The sequence below is a fragment of the Oncorhynchus tshawytscha genome, linkage group LG09 (assembly GCF_018296145.1).
Source record: "Oncorhynchus tshawytscha isolate Ot180627B linkage group LG09, Otsh_v2.0, whole genome shotgun sequence".
Lineage (NCBI taxonomy): Eukaryota > Metazoa > Chordata > Actinopteri > Salmoniformes > Salmonidae > Oncorhynchus > Oncorhynchus tshawytscha.
In genome coordinates this window covers 78416503-78437863 of record NC_056437.1, presented here as the reverse complement: position 1 = coordinate 78437863, position 21361 = coordinate 78416503, and the positions used below count along the sequence as shown (strand labels likewise).

At 42.0% G+C, this 21361-nt stretch overlaps 1 protein-coding gene across 1 annotated transcript in view; it reads right to left on the bottom strand.

Annotated features, from left to right (window-relative positions):
* LOC112226121 (histone deacetylase 5) overlaps positions 1 to 3514 on the bottom strand; it is an 86477-nt gene extending 82963 nt beyond the window's left edge. The window contains exon 1 of the mRNA XM_042327512.1: positions 3359 to 3514. The gene's annotated coding sequence lies outside the window, so the exon portion shown is untranslated. The remainder of the gene's footprint in view (positions 1 to 3358) is intronic.
* Between the last annotated feature and the right edge of the window lie 17847 nt (positions 3515 to 21361).

The window sequence follows — 21361 nt, the reverse complement described above, 5'->3', positions numbered from 1 at the left end:
GAGAGAAACTTTTTATTATTATTATTGACCAAATACTTATTTTCCACCATAATTTGCAAATAAATTTAATTTAAAATCCTACAATGTGATTTTCTGGATTTCTCATTTTGTCTGTCATAGTTGAAGTGTACCTATGATGAAAATTACAGGCCTCTCATCTTTTTAAGTGCGAGAACTTGCACAATTGGTGGCTGACTAAATACTTTTTTGCCCCACTGTACAGCTGAGGTTATTTTTGCTTCACACTGTAGCCTAAACACTTTTCTACAGTGTATGAATCCAAGTTTCCATGCATTTTTGCATTGCAAACAGAATAGGCAAACATCAAGGCCCTGTATCTTCAGGGCAGCACATGGGCAGGGCTGTTCAATAGCCTTTTCAACACCTTGTGTGATTCATCAGGACAAGTGACTCTGCATCACGTCATTGATGAACTGTCTTAAAATAAAAAGGAGTTGCCATTTTACATACTGAACCTATTTCATGAAGGAGTAGGCCCAATCTCTCGTGGACAGATGCACGTAACATAAAAATGGTAGTAGCATCTGTCGACAGCCTGTGGGATGGCAAATAGACTAGCCCGAAACTGGCTGAGAGTTTCCGTTTAGAGGGATGAAGACTTTGCTAGTCTCGTTAGTACATTTACGCAAGATTTTAATTCTGGGTGTCCGAGATCAGAGAAGCAAAGTTGACCCATCAAGTTTAATTCAGGCAATCAATATAAAAGATACACATTTTTTTTAAAAATAGACAGTGACCCGCATAGAGAAAGCACATTTAAATGTATACTGTTCAGTGGCCATGGTCTGAAGCAAATGTTAATTATATCCTCCCTCATAAGGAAGAGGTCCCCTATGGAACATGGGGTCTCAATGTGTGACCCTTTTTAAGGTCTTGACATCTGTCACCATGTAATTCAACTGGGCACATCCAGATGTTTGCAGATAACCTGATCTTATCTGATAGCCAAGAGGGCAGAAATCAGGAATGTGTGACAACCAACGCTTGAGCAAAAAAGCTGATGCTAGTATGAAGAAACGCTAGCTAAACCATTTACTTGGAGTGACTGTTAAATGAGGGCAATTCCACAGCAACGCTGATATTTTTCACATTGGCATACATTTTAAACAAAATCCAATGATTAAAGTCCTCCATGCACAAGGACTTAACCATTTTCAATGAAAAAAAACACTTGCAAGGCCACTCGAGGACTGTGAGAGGCATCCACACACGTGAGAAGCAGCATCTGTCAATCAACTGATCTCTAGCAAATCTTTGACACTTAATCAAAGACAGGCATTTGTCATTCATTTCATTTTAGGAGGAAATCCTTCTCCATGACCTCTCTGGCTCCATCCAACTTGCGAGCCAAACCATATCTTTTCATAGGGTTTAGGGTGGCCTGCAGGTACAATGTTAACGTGTATAAAAACACAGAACAAGTCACAAATCAAAACTTTACTTTGGAATCCACTAGATTATACACCGAGTGTACAACACATTAGGAAAACCTGCTCTTTCCATGACAAACTGACCAGGTGAAAGTTATGATCCATTATTGAGGTCACCTGTTAAATCCACTTCAATCAGTGTAGATGAAGGGGAGGAGACAGGTTCAAGACGAATTTAAGCCTTGAGACATGAAATGTGCCATTCAGAGGGTAAATGGGCAAGAGAAAATATTTAAGTGCCTTTGAACAGGGTATTGTAGTAGGTGCGAGGGGGACTGGTTTGATGGTGTCAACTGCTGTGCTTTTCACACTCAACAGTTTGTTTGTATCGAGTATGGTCCACCACCCAAGGGACATGCAGCCAACTTGACAACTGTGGGAAGCTTTGGAGTCAACATGGGCCAGCATCCCTGTGGAATGCTTGACACCTTGTAGGCCAGTCCCCAACAAACTGAGGGCAAAAGGGGAGTGCAACACAATCTTAGGAAGGGGTTATAATGTTTTGTACACAGTATCTAGGCCTACCTTTAATAAATGCCGTGTTCCTTTCCTAACAGTCATGCCTATCATGAAAGTCACAGCAAAAAAAAAAAAAAAACTTTGTCAGCAGACAATCCATTGTGATAACTGATACGGACCATAAATGAAGAAACTATTCAGACATCTCATAAGGAGCAAACCTACCCATCTGTACTTCACTATCTAGGCACAAAAAAAGTGCTTCCAGTAAATGCAAATTAGTATTTTGGGGGGCATGGAAGGCACTGATAGAGTTAATTGGCCTAAGCTATTATACTTTTCACTTTCATCCACATTTTATTTTACGCAGTGAAACTAGTGGCGTTAAATGACATTTAACTAGGCAAGACAGTGAAGAACAAATTCGTATTTACAATGACAGCCTACCAAAAGGCCCCCTGCAGGGACAGGGGCTGGGATAAAAATATAATATAGGACAAATACACATCACGACAGACCCAAGACAACATAGCAGGGCAGCATCACATGACTACACAGCATGGTAGCAGCACAAAACAGGGTACAAACATTATTGGGCACAGACAACAGCACAAAGGGCAAGAAGGTAGAGACGACAATACATCACGCAAAGCAGCCACAACTGTCAGTAAGAGTGTCCATGATTGAGTTTTTGAATGAAGAGATTGGACAGTTCTCAGTTTGTGTGTTTGTTGCAGCTCATGTTAATTAGCATAACGTTATATTGAATATGCAAAAACACAGGCTACTGACTGTGTGGGATCCTCTCACACACACGGCATAGGAACTGTATACACCTATAGAAACAACTATCAGGGAGTGGGACCCCAAGTCAAGTGGCACCATTACCTTTTTAAAAAATGAGGCGTCGCAAACTTGCAGACAACTGCAATGGGGGTAACCAGAAGTAGAGATTGCAGAAGTGGCAAACTAGTCATTTCAACTCGAACAAAAACACAATTTGCTAAACATGGAGGACACAAATTGCCATGGAGAGGGTACCGACGGCTGCGGTACTGCTTTTAGCAACCACCCTAAATAAAAACGTTTTAAAATTGTGATAGCTAAATTAGCTAAGTAGGCTGCTGATAAGCTAACAAGCTAACTAGACGTGTGGGATCATTACAACCTGGCTAACTGACGCTTTAAATCAGATGCCAATACTGTGTGTCAGTTTGTTAACTTAAAATTTTCCAAATCAGAACAATCCATTCGTGCACATTTACATTAGCTAAAGCAACTTCGCTTGCTAGCTAACGTTACCTAACTATCAAAACTTCATAGCGTTCGCTCAGCTTGTGAGCTAGCCAGGAGTAACCAAACGCATCAGATGAAAACATCGCTGTATAAAAACATTTCTTACCAGCAGTAGACGAAATATACATTATCTCCCAGCAAACATAACGTACCTGATTGTCGTTATCCTTTTCGCTGCTCGGGGATTGTCTCTTCGACCGTTACACTTCTTGATCTGTTAAATAATATTTTGGGGGGGTGAAATGTCTAATGTTCACTGTCACAACTCTCTTTCCTCCATATTTTCAGCTCCTCCACCAACAACATTAATGACGTTTGTCCCCTGTCACGTGACCCCATCTGTTGGCGCTAAAAATAGATTATACACCCAATGAGTAACTCAGTACAGAAGGACAGATACCCAACACAGTCGCAATGGTAGACACTACTACCACGGCCCGAGTAGGAAAGGACTGCAAGTTTCCTACCAAAATCTTGGTTGCGCAGAATGTGTAGCGCATCTTTTCGGAAGAATATCAATGTGAATCTTGGGCGCGACTATTAGATATACGGTAACTCAGAACGGCAAGTTACAGAGTATGCTAGACTAGAGCATGGGAAACATGTTTACATTGCCAAAGCATGTGGAATAGATCATAAACAAAAGTGAAATAAACAGAAATTAACAGTAAAAGCTTTAAAAGAATAGAGCCATTTCAATTTCTATTACTGGCTACGTACAGTGTTGTAGCAATGTGCAAATAGAAGTAAGAAAGGGAAAATAAATAGCATGTGGATTCTATTTGGAAATGTTGGTAGCACAGGTGAGGATGTTTTTCTCTTTAGACATCATTTACTTAATTATTGTTGCTAACCAGATGTAAAATTATGTTTTGATTAATTTATTGATGGAGTGGGTTAGGTCTGCTCTATACCAAATGAGTCTCTTCCCTGTTTCACACCTGGTAGTTTGGTGGACTACCAGCTCTGTCTGTCTCTCTCTCTCGCACAGACTTAATCTCACTTGCACAAGTGTGGTAGACCTTGCATTTGCACAGTGATGTCCCCTTATACATGCAAACTCTTGTTCTCACACTCTCTATTCTGGCCACATAGTGCACTGTCTTACTGCACAAGGAGTGAGATTGCCCTACACTCACTTTTACTGTTTGGTTTCCTGTGTGCTCATGTGTAGTTAGTTGCCATGGATGCACCTGACTGCATGGCTCCACACCTTACCCCACCGGTTTACCAGACACCCTGTCTCTTTCCCTCATCCTTCTCATCTTGCTCTCTCCCTTGCATCTTTCATTTTAAGAGGGGTCTCGTCAGTCTGTCTGTCACAAACCAATATTGACAGTACTGTGAACCCTCCTGCAGAGGTGGGAAAGGACGTCATGCCTCCCAGGGAGCCAGCAATTGCTGCCTCTCTTACGTCAGAAAAGGCCATTTGTGTGAACATGGTGAGGTGGGATCGATGGATTCACGTTGAAAGACAAGATAGCAGCTAAAAATAACACAGGCAGTGCTGCAAAATAGGCTAAAAGCGAACAAAAGCAACCCTGTTTGTTCCACTGGTCTGACAGCAAAAGAGAGCGAAGGGAGTGGAGGAGAGAAGAAAGTTGAAAATAGAGGAAATGGGTATATTCTGATAGGGATTTTTACTCATGTTGGCCTGACCCACAGGTGTCTTGGATTTTATGGTGTATTTGCCAGCTTTTGATTTGTCAGGTCACACAAAGTAGTTGGAGAGATTCGAGGCTGCACTTTCAGTGGAAAATAGCCAACTAATTCTACCTATAAAGGACAATAAGGATGAGATTGACATGTGCTTCGAGAGAGAAAGAGAGACAGAGAGAGAGAAATATAGAAAGATATATGAAGACAGCAGCAAGGACTCATCATTACCTCATTATGATTGCACAGAGAGAGAGAGAGATATGGGTAGATGCATTGTCTTACAGCGTGTCGATTCCGTAGGACTCGGGGGTACAATGGGGTATGGATAGGATGACAGTGGTTCTACTCCATTATGATATACAGATGATGCCCTATATATCAACATTATAATCCATGTCAATGTCCTGGGTTATAAATATGCTACAAATGTTGATCATTAAATCTAAACATGAACTTTAGTTATCTTACATTTCCACATTACAAGCATAGAACCTGTAGAGATTCCCTACAGTCAAGTTATCATCCCAATCTACAGCAGGTGACCTTACCAGAAGAAAGGATAAGGGAATCTGGAATCAAAACTCAATGTCATGCACAGTGTGTACTCTGACCGCCTAAAGAATGACGAGAATGAGACAATGCTAAAGCATAGCAATATATGCCTCAATGTCATTCGCATTTCTAAGTACAACAGCTGCAAGGAAATGGTTAGATGGATGTTGTGATTGTACAAGCTTCAGTCAAGATTCAGGCATTCATGATTAGGGTTAAGTGACTCTTGATATGACAAGTTTATTTCCAAAGCGCTATATCCATTTTCAGAAATGTTGGTAAATTAGCTTTTGTTGTTTAAAAAACTTTGTGTTTTTTCACTATCTAATCATGGCATGGGGTTGTTCAATGACAGACATGTATTTATTGGAAATGTATCACTTGATGGTTTCATTTCAGAGAGAAAAATAATCATGTTTTTTTGCAAAACGCTATACATTTTCCATACTCTCCGAACAATAAGTAGTACTGCTAGGTTTTACACAGTCAAATGCAACAAATAACTACATTTTTCAGAAAGAACTTTCTTTACAAATAATACATTTGTGACATCAATATAATTTTGTTTAAATGAATCAATATAGTAATATGAGATCTGTATGTAAACATGTACATTTGACATTTTAGTCATTTAGCAGATGTTGCTATCCAAAGTGACTTACAGTTAGTGCAGTCATCTTAGCCCTCAAACTACTGTCTGGAGTCATTTTGACCCCAGAGGCATATTTTTTATCATAGCTCAAATGTGGTTTATTCAATTCTTCCACATGTTCAGGACTTTCTCAATAAACTTGTTCTTAATCAATCTAAATCATTAACCAAATTCAAGTCCTTTAGGCTCATTTTGACCCCAGCAAAAAACACCCAATTCCGCCTATAGTGATTTGATAGATAGGAGATTTATTTAAATCTAGATTTCTCTGGAGACATAATAACAAGTTATCATACCACCAGAGGGTGGAGGGGGACCTGTATCAGAGATTTCGACCAGCTAGACAGATCATTTGAAGAGATATAGCTCCCAATGTACTCACCTAAAATTGTACTTTTCTATACCACGTATCATATGACCGTGTACAAAATCAAAAATACCTGATAAAACTGCAATACAGAACTCAGATATGCTCTGAATCTATACATACAGCTGTATTGGCAAATCTAAAAATGTATTTATTTTCAATTCAGGTTTCTCTGGGGACATACTATTAAGTTTTACATATCCTCAGAGGGTGTAGGGGGACCTGTTGGAGTGAGCTTGATCTGATAGGCAGATCACCTGCAGCGATGGAGCACCATATGCACTCGCCTATGGTTACAACTGGTTATAACTAGATAGGACTATGTACAAAATCAAAATGACCTTAGATATATTCTTAGTTGCCATCAAAACAGATCATAAAAGTCTGTCAGTGGTGTGAATAATTGGTAGAACTGTAAAACAGAAAACAGCTACCCTCTGACTGTACACATAGTGCAGTATTGGTGTGTATTCTCTGAAAAATAAAATGTTATATGAATACCAGAATTCCTATAATATCTTTTAATATTCTATATGTGCAGCTTTTGGTATTCGTGGTATTCGTGTTCCTATAACACAGACCTGACCATAACATTTGGTTTGAAGTGACTGAGGATTTGGGCATGCTTTTTACAAGCAGCAACGCTAATGCTGGCTGCGGGGTAAGTAAATAAAGAAAACTAAGCCATACTTTTGGTCATTATCTCTCAGGATCAATGGATGAAGATTTTTTCAATCAATAAAATTAAGTATATTTAAAATGTTGGTGTACTGCCCCTTTAAATGGTAGTAGTTTTTTACCATATACAGTGCCTTCAGACAGAACTCATACCCCTTGACTTATTCCACATTTTGCTGTGTTACAGCCTGAATTCTAAATTGATTCAAAAATATATAATTCTTACCCATCTACACAGAAACTATACCATAAAGTCCAGGTAAATGTCAGTAGATCTCCCAGATAGGATTGTGATTGAGGCATATATCTGGGGAACGATATAAAACAATTTCTAGAGTGTTGAAAGTTTTCAAGAGCACAGTGGTCTCCATCATTGGGAAACATAGCCACGGGAAGTAGGGTTGCTGAGCCCTGATAAATCACATTTATTAATATATATGTATGTATATATATATATATATATATATATACAGTACCAGTCAAAGTTGACACACCTTCTCATTCAAGGGTTGTTCTTAATTTTTACTATTTTCTACAATTTAGAATAATAGTGAAGACATCAGATCTATGAAATAACACATATGGAATCATGTTGTAACCAAAAAAAGTGTTAAACAAACAATTATATTTGATTCTTTATAGTAGCCACCTTTTGCTTTGATGACAGCGCTGCACACTCTTGGCATTCTCTCAACCAGCTTCATGAGGTAGTCACCTGGAATGCATTTCAATTAAAAGGTGTGCCTTGTTAAAAGCTCATTTGTGGAATTTCTTTCCTTCTTCATGCGTTTGAGCCAATAGGTTGTGTTGTGACAAGGTGGGGGTGGTATACAGAAGATAGCCCTATTTGGGAAAAGACCAAGTCCATTTTATGGCAAGAACAGCTCAAATAAGCAAAGAGAAATGACAGTCCATCATTACTTTAAGACATGAAGATCAGTCAATGCGGAAAATTTCAAGAACTTTGAAAGTTTCTTCTAGTGCAGTTGCAAAAACCATCAAGCGCTATGATGAAACTAGATCTCATGAGGACTGCCACAGAAAAGGAAAACCCAGAGTTACCTCTGCTGCAGAGGATATGTTCACTAGAGTTAACTGCACCTCAGATTGCAGCCCAAATAAATGCTTCACAGAGTTCAAGTAACAGACATATCTCAACTTCAACTGTTCAGAGGAGACTGTGTGAATCAGGCTTTCATGGTCGAATTGCGGCAAAGGAACCACTACTAAACCACACCAATAAGAAGAAAAGACTTGCTTAGGCCAAGAAACATGAGCAATGAACAGATGATCTCCGCATGGGTGGTTCCCGTCGTGAAGCATGGAGGAGGAGGTGTGGGGGTGCTTTTCTGGTGACACTGTGATATCTTTTATAAATTCAAGGCACACTTAACCAGCATAGCTACCACAGCATTCTGCAGCGATACGCCATCCCATCTGGTTTGTGCTTAGTGAGACTATAATTTGTTTTTCAACAGAACAATGACCCAAAACACACCTCCAGGCTCTGTAAAGGCTATTTGACCAAGGAGAGTGATGGAGTACTGCATCAGATGACTGGCCTCCACAATCACCCGACATCAACCCAATTGAGATGGTTTGGGATGAGTTGGACTGCAGAGTAAAGGAAAAGCAGCCAACACATGCTCAGTATATGTGGAAACTCCTTCAGGGCTGTTGGTAAAGCATTCCAGGTGAAGCTGGTTGAGAGAATGCCAAGAGTGTGCAAAGCTGTTATCAAGGCAAAGGGTAGCTACTTTGAAGAATCTCAAATATAACCTGTATTTTGATTTGTTAAACACTTTTTTGGTTACTACATGGTTCCATGTCTGTTATTTTATAGTTTTGATGTCTTCACTATTATTCTACAATGTAGAAAATAGAAAAAATACAGAAAAAAACTTGAATGAGTAGGTGTGTCAAAACATTTGGCTGGTACTGTATATATAAATGAAAATTGTTTTCCCCCACCAAATTAGTGGACTAGGCCATTATTATTCCTGTATGAGCAGAAAAAATACTTTTCAACCATTTTTATTATCAGCTTTTCAATGGCAGGGACTGGGAGACTGGTAAGGATAGAGGGTACAATGACTGGAGCCAAATACAGGTAAATCCTTGATGAGAACCTGTTTCAGAGTGCAAACAAACTTAGACTAGAGAAAATATGTACATTCCAATAGGACAATGACCCAAGCATACAGCCAAAGCAATGCTGGAATGGCTTCAGAACAAGAATGTAAAAGTAATTGAGTCAAAAGCCAAGACTTGAATCCCATTGAAAATCTGTGGAAAGACAATCTAACTTAACAGAGCTTGAGAAAATCTGCAAGGAAGAATGGGAGAAAATCCCCAAATACAGATGGGCAAATCTGATACAGACATACCCAGGATGACTCAAAGCTGTAATCGCCGCCAAAGGTGCTTCTACAAAGTATTGAGTCAGGGGTGTGAATGCTTATGAAAGTTATATATTCCTGCATTTTGGAAATAACTCTTCTATGTTGAAATGTTTTCTTAATTTAGAAATCTAAACCACTGCTTTTAATCAGGGCAAGGTGTCTGGTAACATGGCTGAATACAAACAGTGCAGCTATTCCCTCCGCAAGGCTATCAAACAAGCTAAGCGCCAGTACAGAGACAAAGTAGAATCTCAATTCAACGGCTCAGACACAAGAGGTATGTGGCAGGGTCTACAGTCAATCACGGACTACAGGAAGAAACCCAGCCCAGTCACGGACCAGGATGTCTTGCTCCCAGGCAGACTAAATAACTTTTTGCCCGCTTTGAGGACAATACAGTGCCACTGACACGGCCTGCAACGGAAACATGCGGTCTCTCCTTCACTGCAGCCGAAGTGAGTAAGACATTTAAACGTGTTAACCCTCGCAAGGCTGCAGGCCCAGACGGCATCCCCAGCCGCGTCCTCAGAGCATGCGCAGACCAGCTGGCCGGTGTGTTTACGGACATATTCAATCAATCCCTATACCAGTCTGCTGTTCCCACATGCTTCAAGAGGGCCACCATTGTTCCTGTTCCCAAGAAAGCTAAGGTAACTGAGCTAAACGACTACCGCCCGTAGCACTCACATCCGTCATCATGAAGTGCTTTGAGAGACTAGTCAAGGACCATATCACCTCCACCCTACCTGACACCCTTGACCCACTCCAATTTGCTTACCGCCCAAATAGGTCCACAGACGATGCAATCTCAAACACACTGCACACTGCCCTAACCCATCTGGACAAGAGGAATACCTATGTGAGAATGCTGTTCATCGACTACAGCTCGGCATTCAACACCATAGTACCCTCCAAGCTCGTCATCAAGCTCGAGACCCTGGGTCTCGACCCCGCCCTGTGCAACTGGGTACTGGACTTCCTGACGGGCCGCCCCCAGGTGGTGAGGGTAGGCAACAACATCTCCTCCCCGCTGATCCTCAACACTGGGGCCCCACAAGGGTGCGTTCTGAGCCCTCTCCTGTACTCCCTGTTCACCCACGACTGCGTGGCCATGCACGCCTCCAACTCAATCATCAAGTTTGCGGACGACACAACAGTGGTAGGCTTGATTACCAACAACGACGAGACGGCCTACAGGGAGGAGGTGAGGGCCCTCGGAGTGTGGTGTCAGGAAAATAACCTCACACTCAACGTCAACAAAACTAAGGAGATGATTGTGGACTTCAGGAAACAGCAGAGGGAACACCCCCCATCCACATCGATGGAACAGTAGTGGAGAGGGTAGCAAGTTTTAAGTTCCTCGGCATACACATCACAGACAAACTGAATTGGTCCACTCACACAGACAGCATCGTGAGGAAGGCGCAGCAGCGCCTCTTCAACCTCAGGAGGCTGAAGAAATTCGGCTTGTCACCAAAAGCACTCACAAACTTCTACAGATGCACAATCGAGAGCATCCTGGCGGGCTGTATCACCGCCTGGTATGGCAACTGCACCGCCCTCAACCGTAAGGCTCTCCAGAGGGTAGTGAGGTCTGCACAACGCATCACCGGGGGCAAACTACCTGCCCTCCAGGACACCTACACCACCCGATGCTACAGGAAGGCCATAAAGATCATCAAGGACATCAACCACCCGAGCCACTGCCTGTTCACCCCGCTGCCATCCAGAAGGCGAGGTCAGTACAGGTGCATCAAAGCTGGGACCGAGAGACTGAAAAACAGCTTCTATCTCAAGGCCATCAGACTGTTAAACAGCCACCACTAACATTGAGTGGCTACTGCCAACACACTGTCAATGACACTGACTCTACTCCAGCCACTTTAATCATGGGAATCGATGGGAAATGATGTAAATATATCACTAGCCACTTTAAACAATGCTACCTTATATAATGTTACTTACCCTACATTGTTCATCTCATATGCATACGTTGATACTGTACTCTATATCATCGACTGCATCCTTATGTAATACATGTATCACTAGCCACTTTAACTATGCCACTTGGTTTACATACTTATCTCATATGTATATACTGTACTCGATATCATCTACTGTATCTTGCCTATGCTGCTCTGTACCATCACTCATTCATATATCCTTATGTACATATTCTTTATCCCCTTACACTGTGTATGACAGTAGTTTTTTTTGGAATTGTTAGTTAGATTACTTGCTCGTTATTACTGCATTGTCGGAACTAGAAGCACAAGCATTTCGCTACACTCGCATTAACATCTGCTAACCATGTGTATGTGACAAATAAAAATTTGATTTGATTTGATTTGATTTAAAGCGGGTTCTGTAATAACTTTTATGAATTGATTATAACTATTTCTATGCTTTGCCCGTCGCAGTCTCTTCACCCTTGACTGGGTGTGTTTATGATATCTTGTCTGTGGTTCCAATCAACAGTCTCTGGTGATCATTCTCCCCAAGCTCTAGCCAGTCACCACTTACCCCAGCCCTTCACAGCAATGAAGAGCCTGTTACCATGGTGATACTGCACTTGCTATGCCACGGGTTAGCATCGGCGTGCACTGGAAACAGATAGAGCTGTCACGTCACCCGCATATGCGGAGTAGGCTTACTCATAGGCAGCATTCACTGCAGACTTTGTGTTTTCATTAACATATTCATAGACATTCCAGGTGAATTTTGATAACCATTGCACAATTTTCACCAATTAGAAGGGCTTCTTGCCTTGACCAAAAATGTATATCAACCACCAATGTCTTTTTCTTGCTCTCTAACACATACACACAATATATTGAGCTTGCAGGGCTCATTGCTAAACTCAGTGACCTTTTTAGTCTAGATGTCATTCAGGGTGTGCGTGCAGGTTTGCTGCATCCCTCTCTGCCCTGCCTTTGGCCTCAGGGTCAGAGGAGCTGTCAGAGGAGCTGATATGAGGAGAGGTTTGGTTTATTCCCTGTGTGTGAAACTGTGAATGGACCCTGGGCTGCTAAATTTGTAAACAAAGCAATGAGCGGTGAGTCATAAATGAGTCATGCCGTTACCGAGTCATACTCAAATGTCATCTTCTGTTACTCTCATACCCTCCCACCCCCGGTTGTGAGACAGGAAATGAAAAGGAAAACAGAAAGTGTGAGAATGCATATATTACTTTTACTGACATGAATAATCAAGTGTATTAATGGGTCTTTAAGGGTATGTCACTATAAATAATAAAACAGAGAGACGATCAGTTTGTGAGGTTATTGTCGGTCAGTATAGATGAGATAATATAGACATAAGCATTTACACATAAGTTACTGGGGTTGACATTAAATAATGGCATTTCATACTCTTTATATTGTTCTTGCGTCACTAAAAACAATACACTCTTAGAATTGTTGGAATACAATTGCGTTGGCCATACTACACTTGGCGTACAAACATTAGGAACACCTGCTCTTTCCATGACATAGACTGACCAGGTGAATCCAGATAAAAGCTATGATCCCTTATTGATGTCACTTGTTAAATCCACTTAAATCAGTGTAGATGAAGGGGAGGAGACATGTATTTATTTATTTTTATTTTACCTTTATTTAACCAGGTAGGCAAGTTGAGAACAAGTTCTCATTTACAATTGCGACCTGGCCAAGATAAAGCAAAGCAGTTCGACAGATACAACGACACAGAGTTACACATGGAGTAAAACAAACATACAGTCAATAATACAGTATAAACAAGTCTATATACAATGTGAGCAAATGAGGTGAGAAGGGAGGGAGGTAAAGGCAAAAAAGGCCATGGTGGCAAAGTAAATACAATATAGCAAGTAGAACACTGGAATGGTAGTTTTGCAATGGAAGAATGTGCAAAGTAGAAATAAAAATAATGGGGTGCAAAGGGGCAAAATAAATAAATAAATAAAAATTAAATACAGTTGGGAAAGAGGTAGTTGTTTGGGCTAAATTATAGGTGGGCTATGTACAGGTGCAGTAATCTGTGAGCTGCTCTGACAGTTGGTGCTTAAAGCTAGTGAGGGAGATAAGTGTTTCCAGTTTCAGAGATTTTTGTAGTTCGTTCCAGTCATTGGCAGCAGAGAACTGGAAGGAGAGGCGGCCAAAGAAAGAATTGGTTTTGGGGGTGACTAGAGAGATATACCTGCTGGAGCGTGTGCTACAGGTGGGAGATGCTATGGTGACCAGCGAGCTGAGATAAGGGGGACTTTACCTAGCAGGGTCTTGTAGATGACAGGGAGCCAGTGGGTTTGGCGACGAGTATGAAGCGAGGGCCAGCCAACGAGAGCGTACAGGTCGCAATGGTGGGTAGTATATGGGGCTTTGGTGACAAAACGGATTGCACTGTGATAGACTGCATCCAATTTGTTGAGTAGGGTATTGGAGGCTATTTTGTAAATGACATCGCCAAAGTCGAGGATTGGTAGGATGGTCAGTTTTACAAGGGTATGTTTGGCAGCATGAGTGAAGGATGCTTTGTTGCGAAATAGGAAGCCAATTCTAGATTTAACTTTGGATTGGAGATGTTTGATATGGGTCTGGAAGGAGAGTTTACAGTCTAACCAGACACCTAGGTATTTGTAGTTGTCCACGTATTCTAAGTCAGAGCCGTCCAGAGTAGTGATGTTGGACAGGCGGGTAGGTGCAGGTAGCGATCGGTTGAAGAGCATGCATTTAGTTTTACTTGTATTTAAGAGCAATTGGAGGCCACGGAAGGAGAGTTGTATGGCATTGAAGCTTGCCTGGAGGGTTGTTAACACAGTGTCCAAAGAAGGGCCGGAAGTATACAGAATGGTGTCGTCTGCGTAGAGGTGGATCAGAGACTCACCAGCAGCAAGAGCGACCTCATTGATGTATACAGAGAAGAGAGTCGGTCCAAGAATTTAACCCTGTGGCACCCCCATAGAGACTGCCAGAGGTCCGGACAGCAGACCCTCCGATTTGACACACTGAACTCTATCAGAGAAGTAGTTGGTGAACCAGGCGAGGCAATCATTTGAGAAACCAAGGCTGTCGAGTCTGCCGATGAGGATGTGGTGATTGACAGAGTCGAAAGCCTTGGCCAGATCAATGAATACGGCTGCACAGTAATGTTTCTTATCGATGGCGGTTAAGATATCGTTTAGGACCTTGAGCGTGGCTGAGGTGCACCCATGACCAGCTCTGAAACCAGATTGCATAGCAGAGAAGGTATGGTGAGATTCGAATTGGTCGGTAATCTGTTTGTTGACTTGGTTTTCGAAGACCTTAGAAAGGCACGGTAGGATAGATATAGGTCTGTAGCAGTTTGGGTCAAGAGTGTCCCCCCCTTTGAAGAGGGGGATGACCGCAGCTGCTTTCCTGTTAAATGTTAAAGACATGGATTGTGTATGTGTGCCATTCAGAGGGTGAATGGGCAAGACAAAATATTTAAGTGTCTTTGAATGGGGTAAGGTAGCAGGTGCCAGCAGTTTCCCGTGTGTATCAAAAATGGTCCACCACCCAAAGGTCATCCAGCCAACTTAACACAACTGTGGGAAGCATTGGAGTCAACATGGGCCAGCATCCCTGTGGAACGCTTTCGACATCTTGTAGAGTCCATGCCTCCAACAAATTGAGACTGTTCTGAGGGCAAAAGGGGGTGCAACTCAACATTAGGAAGGTTTTCCTGATGTTTTGTACACTCAGTGTATATTGGCCATTGAATTATCATATAAACCTACAATTAATCCGACAATAATCCTACCATTTTTTGTTCATTCTATGATCCCTTACATATTCATATAATTCAATCTTAACCTATAACATATAACATAATTTACCATATAACATAAATGATAACTCAAAGACAAACTCGGGAAGGCAACAATTTATTCTAAAACAAATCTATCCATAAAAATCTACAGCAAAATAGAATAATTTGCAGAAATACTAAAAGGGCAAATCAAATCAAATCTCTGAGTGGATACATGCATGGGAAGGGGCGACTCCACGCATATATCCACTAGTGGTCAAAAAATGTTAAACATCTTCCTGCCTATCATAAGAATTGGATGCCAAAAAAGTTGTTGAAAGTTAAAAGGGCATGCATCAATCAATTACACAGGCATGGGGAGAAAGGCATCAACTAACAGCTCACCTAACCATAGGAGTTAAACTTGTCAACCAATCTTCCTAATGGTGCAGAAGCTGTATACGCCTGAATGAAGTGGTTCACTCAATCGTCAAATCAAATCAAAATGTTTAATTCACATGCGCTGAATACAACCTTACAGTGAAATGCTTACTTACGAGCACCTAACCAACAATGCAGTTTAAAGAAATACGGATAAGAATAAGAAATAAAAGTAACAAGTAATTAAAGAGCAGCAAGTAAAATAACAATAGCGAAACTATAGCGAGACAATGTGCCGGTTAGTTGAGGTAATATGTACATGTGGGTAGAGTCATTAAAGTGACTATGCAAAGATGACAACAACAGAGAGTAGCAGCGGTATAGAGGTCCCGGATGGCAGGAAGCTCGGTGATGTACTGGGCCGTTCTGTAGTGCCTTGCAGTCGGATGCCGAGCAGTTGCCATAACAGGCAGTGATGCAACCAATCAGGATGCTCTCGATGGTGCAGCTGTTGAACATTTTGAGGATCTGAGGACCCATGCCAAATCTTTTCAGTCTCCTGAGGGGGAATAGGTTTGTCGTACCCTCTTCATGACTGTCTTGGTGTGCTTGGCCCATGTTAGTTTGTTGGTGATGTGGACACCAAGGAACTGCTCCACTATAGCCCTGTCGATGAAAATGGGGGCGTGCTCGGTCCACTTTTCCTTGTAGCCCACAATCATCTCCTTTGTCTTGATCACATAGAGGGAGATGTTGTTGTCTTGGCACCACACGGCCAGGTCTCTGACCTCCTCCCTATAGGCTGTCTTGTCATTGTCGGTGATCAGGCCTACTACTGTTGTGTCATCTACAAATTTAATAATGATGTTGAAGTCGTGCCTGGCCGTACGTGACTGAGCACGCACCCCTGAGGGTCCCCTGTGTTGAGGATCAACATGGTGGATGTGTTGTTACCTACCCTTACCACCTGGGGGGCGGCCCGTCAGGAAGTCCAGGATCCAGATGCAGAGGGAGGTGTTGAGTCCCAGGGTCCTTAGCTTATTGATGAGCTTTGAGGGCACTATGGTGTTGAACGCTGAGCTGTAGTCAATGAATAGCATTCTCACATAGGTGTTCCTTTTGTCCAGGTGGGAAAAGCCAGTGTGGAGTGCAATAGAGATTGCATCATCTGTGGATCTGTTGGGGCTGTATGCAAATTGGAGTGGGTCGAGGGTTTCTGGGATAATGGTGTTGATGTGAGCCATGACCAGCTTTTCAAAGCACTTCATGGCTACAGATGTGAGTGAAATGGGTAGGTAGTCGCTTAGGCAGGTTACCTTCGTGTTCTTGGGCACAGGCACTATGGTGGTCTGCTTAAAACAGGTTGGTATTACAAACTCGGACAGGGAGAGGTTGAAAATGTCAGTAAAGACACTTGCCAGATGGTCAGCGCATGCTCGCAATACAAGTCCTGGTAATCCATCTGGCCCTGCAGCCTGTGTTTCGGAGGACGCATGGCTCTCGAACTTCCTCTCTCCCGAGCCTGTACGGGAGTTGTAGCGATGAGACAAGACAGTAACTACTAACAATTGGATACCACGAAATTGGGGAGAAATAAGGGGGGTAAAAAAAAAAAAAGAATGGAAGTAAGTGGGGGTTTATTCGATCGCCTACAAATCCTCAGAAGGCAGCCCGGGACTGGACTTTTTTTCTTTGCCTGAGAAGAAGTGGAAGAAAGTGTCACAGTTCATACATGTGGAGTGTGAGTACATAGCACCAGTGGCGATTTAGCAGATAAATCTTGGTGGGGCAAACAAATTGTTTTGGTGGGATGCATGCTAACAAAGCCACTACACTACATAACACAACACAATACATTTAATTGCACTATAATGGTGACAAACAGTGCCCACAAACTGTTGGGGCCTGCATAAAGCTCTCCAAACAGCAGTCCCAAAACCTTACCACCTCTACAGCTGGCTATCAGCGGAGCCTTGTCTGGCAGCGAAACAGTTAATTTAGCCTCATTTAAAAAACATTGCTGATATGGCTGACTTGCTTAAACAAACGTGGTTTCTACTGACAATTGAGATGTACAAACTATGGAATAAGGGGATGACAAGCGGATAAGAGGCAATACGTAATTTCGATTAAGCCATTAATGAGAAAGTTAGGACGGGCGTAGTCAGTATAACTATTTGTTCAGCACTTTTGAAATGTACAGTGACAGAATTCAGAACATGGGCCATTCTTAGTGTTTTCCCTGTACACCGAGTCAGAACCGTAGGATAAATAAAGGGGGCATATAAGCAAACAATGAAAACTCTTACAATATTCGATGATTACTTTTCTCTAAAACAGGTTATCCTGTAGGCTACATGTTCACCACCAAGTCAGAACAGTTGGCGGAATTAAGAGGAGACAATAGACCAAATGATTAGGGCTATTAACAGCTTACTACACAACATACACTTAGTATTACTTTCTTAGCTACAGTATATATTTCTCCCTGGCATATTACATCATTTATGCAGCAGCATACAAGACATTTTTGGACTCACCTTGTTGTGCTGTGCTCACTTGAATAGGAAGGTGGCGTGGCAGTCCTTCGTGGGCAAATTTTGTCATCAAACTTTGTCATAAAAGTCTGTCATTCTTTGGATTTATGGTGCTTTCAAGACAACTGGGAACTCTGAAAAAACAAGGTTAAATAATGATGATGTCAGTGATCTTCAGGTCGTAGCTCTAGAAAGAGGCCCGAGTTCCCGATTTACAATTTCGAGTTCGATGACCGTTCAAAATGTATTTTCCCAGTCGGAGCTCGTTTTTCCCAGAGCTCCCTGTTCCCTGAACTCACCAATGAGCGATAAGCACCAATACGTTTTATCTATAATTTCTCTTCATATGACAAGGATTAAAAATTATTTGCCAGTAGATTGTCGACTTGATTCATGATGATGAATACTAGCTAACATTTTTAAGGTATGACGTTGACATGATCAGTCCAATCAAATCAACTGTAGATATAACTTGATTTTACGTAATTTTATCTCTGGCCAATGACCTTGAGCCTTCTTGGTTGGGCACTTCTAATGTAACTCTGTGGCAGCGCCCAAGGGGCTTTCATTTTCGAGCTCTCACCGTAGATTTTGCTGTGTCGTAGTGTCCCCATAAGTGACAGAACAGAACACTGAATCAATCACGGCGCAACTAGAGAACATTACCAACTCCGTATTTTCCACTGGCTGCCCCACCAGCACAGACAGCACTGAGCTAGGCTGAAACAGCTGCATCTTGGAGCTGTCTTACTCAAGAAAGCACTGAGCTAGGCTGAAACAGCTGCATCTTGGAGCTGTCTTACTCAAGAAAGCACTGAGCTAGGCTGAAACAGCTGCATCTTGGAGCTGTCTTACTCAAGAAAGCACTGAGCTAGGTTGAAACAGCTGCATCTTGGAGCTGTCTTACTCAAGAAAGCACTGAGCTAGGCTGAAACAGCTGCATCCTGGAGCTGTCTTACTCAAGAAAGCACTGAGCTAGGTTGAAACAGCTGCATCCTGGAGCTGTCTTACTCAAGAAAGCACTGAGCTAGGTTGAAACAGCTGCATCCTGGAGCTGTCTTACTCAAGAAAGCACTGAGCTGGGTTGAAACAGCTGCATCCTGGAGCTGTCTTACTCAAGAAAGCCAAAATGAGACCATATTTGTATGCCGGCTTTATTAACTCAATGATTTAAAAAAGTGTTTACATTGTTTGCAAACTGATACGTGATTAATCAAATGGCCACTGGATTATTTACATTGACCCCCCACTCCATTTGTTTTGAACACTGCTGCTACTCGCTGTTTATTATATATACATAGTCACTTCACCCCTACCTACATGTACAAATTACCTCGACTAACTTGTACCCCCGCACACTGACTCGGTCCCGGTACCCCCTGTATATACCCTCGTTATTGTTATATTGTGTTACTTTTTAAAATAATTTTTTGAACTGCACTGTTGATTAAGAGCTTGTAAGTAAGCTAGGGCTTGTAAGTAAGTCTACACATGTTGTATTCGGCGCATGTGACAAATAAAGTTTGATTTGACACGAATGAATGACAAAATAACATGCACAATAGGCAACCCCTGCCCAACCTGCCCTGATTGACGGATCGCCACTACATAGCACTGAGATCCATCTTCACTATACTGTCTAACTGAAACATCTTATTCCCCCTGGGCACATATTTCTCATGGTCATCATGTCCACCTCTGGTTGGGCAGAAAGGGCTAAGCTCACAGACTGTGAAAATAATATTTTTTTTAAACATTAATGTCTTCCTTTTCCACCATGACAACATTGGGATTTCTGGTGAGCAGGCCGTGAGTCTTATCAATTACATCCAGAGTGATGAGGTTGAGTTTTGTTCTTTTACATTTTTTTATTGTTTTATTTAACCTTTATTTAACTTGTGTGCAACTTCAGCTCTTACACATAGGTGTCAGCATTACAATCACCTGCATGGAACGTTTTGAGGAGGATGGGTACAAGTTCATCCAATTGAGCCCTGTGTGACATCATCTCCTTTATATTATTCTCTGTACCATAATGGTTGTGTAAGGGTCGACGCTGGTAGAGACAAGAAGCAGGTACAGGGAGTGAACATTTAATGGCAACAGACATGGAAAAGGAAAGGACAGCGTCTGGACGTGAACACATAACAACATTAATGCAGACACAGGGAACAAACGGGGGAGCAGATAGTTATAGACGGGGCAATCAACAAAGGGAAGGAGTCCAGGCGAGTCCAATGAGCGCTGCTGCGTGTAATGATGGTGACAGGTCCCTCTTTGGACACTGTGTTAACTAACCTCCAGATGAGCTTCAAAGCCATACAACTCTCCTTCTGTGGCCTCCAACTGCTCTTACAGTGCCTTGCGAATGTATTCGGCCCCCTTGAACTTAGCGACCTTTTGCCACATTTCAGGCTTCAAACATAAAGATATAAAACTGTATTTTTTGTGAAGAATCAACAACAAGTGGGACACAATCATGAAGTAGAACGACATTTATTGGATATTTCAAACTTTTTTAGCAAATCAAAAACGGAAAAATTGGGCGTGCAAAATTATTCAGCCCCCTTAAGTTAATACTTTGTAGCGCCACCTTTTGCTGCGATTACAGCTGTAAGTCGCTTGGGGTATGTCTCTATCAGTTTTGCACATCGAGAGACTGAAATGTTTTCCCATTCCTCCTTGCAAAACAGCTCGAGCTCAGTGAGGTTGGATGGAGAGCATTTGTGAACAGCAGTTTTCAGTTCTTTCCACAGATTCTCGATTGGATTCAGGTCTGGATTTTGACTTGGCCATTCTAACACCTGGATATGTTTATTTTTGAACCATTCCATTGTAGATTTTGCTTTATGTTTTGGATCATTGTTTTGTTGGAAGACAAATCTCCGTCCCAGTCTCAGGTCTTTTGCAGACTCCATCAGGTTTTCTTCCAGAATGGTCCTGTATTTGGCTCCATCCATCTTCCCATCAATTTTAACCATCTTCCCTGTCCCTGCTGAAGAAAAGCAGGCCCAAACCATGATGCTGCCACCACCATGTTTGACAGTGGGGATGGTGTGTTCAGGGTGATGAGCTGTGTTGCTTTTACGCCAAACATAACGTTTTGCATTGTTGCCAAAATGTTCAATTTTGGTTTCATCTGACCAGAGCACCTTCTTCCACATGTTTGTTGTGTCTCC